Raw genomic sequence first — 682 nt, forward strand, 5'->3', positions numbered from 1 at the left:
GCCAGCTTGGTCTACATAGTGAGTTCCAGGACAGCTGGGGCTACAGGGAGACCCTGTCTCAAAAAGACCGAAAAAAAAAGAAAGAAGAGAAACAAAGAAAAGAGGGCTGGGAATGTAGCTCAGCTGGTAGAGTTCTCCCTTAGCATGCCAAAACCTTGGGTTCCATCCCCAGCACGGTATACACCAGGCATGGTGCTGCAGTCCTCTGACTCCAGCACTTGAGAGGTAGAGGCAGGAGGATCAGGAGTTCAAGATCATCCTCAGATAGATGGTGAGTTTGAGACAAGCCTGGGCTACATGAGACCTTATTCCCAAAAGGAGGAGTGTGTTGGGGACTTCAGAGATGACTCAGTAGTTAAGAACACTTGCTGCTTTTGCAGAGGACCAAGATTCAGTTCCCAGAATCCAATTGGGTGACTCAGAACCATTTGTAACTCCAGCTCTGGGGGATCCAAGGCCCTCTCCTGACCTCCTTGGGCACCTGCACTCATGTGTACAGATACACACACACACACAATTAATAAAAGTAGCTAGTTATGGTGGTGCACACCTTTAATCCCAGCACTTGGGAGACAGAGGCAGGTGGATCTCTGTGAGTTCAAGGCCAGCCTGGTCGACATAGTGAGTTCCAGGCCAGCTGGGGCTACAGGGAGACCCTGTCTCAAAAAGACCAAAATAATAA

General features: G+C 49.4%; 1 protein-coding gene across 2 annotated transcripts in view; it reads left to right on the forward strand.

The window, feature by feature from the left end:
• Positions 1-682, forward strand: part of Mark4 (microtubule affinity regulating kinase 4) — a 43,070-nt gene that overhangs the window by 35,030 nt on the left and 7,358 nt on the right. The window lies entirely within an intron of this gene.

Source organism: Nannospalax galili, unplaced genomic scaffold, assembly GCF_000622305.1.
Source record: "Nannospalax galili isolate Female #2095 unplaced genomic scaffold, S.galili_v1.0 scaffold385, whole genome shotgun sequence".
NCBI lineage: Eukaryota > Metazoa > Chordata > Mammalia > Rodentia > Spalacidae > Nannospalax > Nannospalax galili.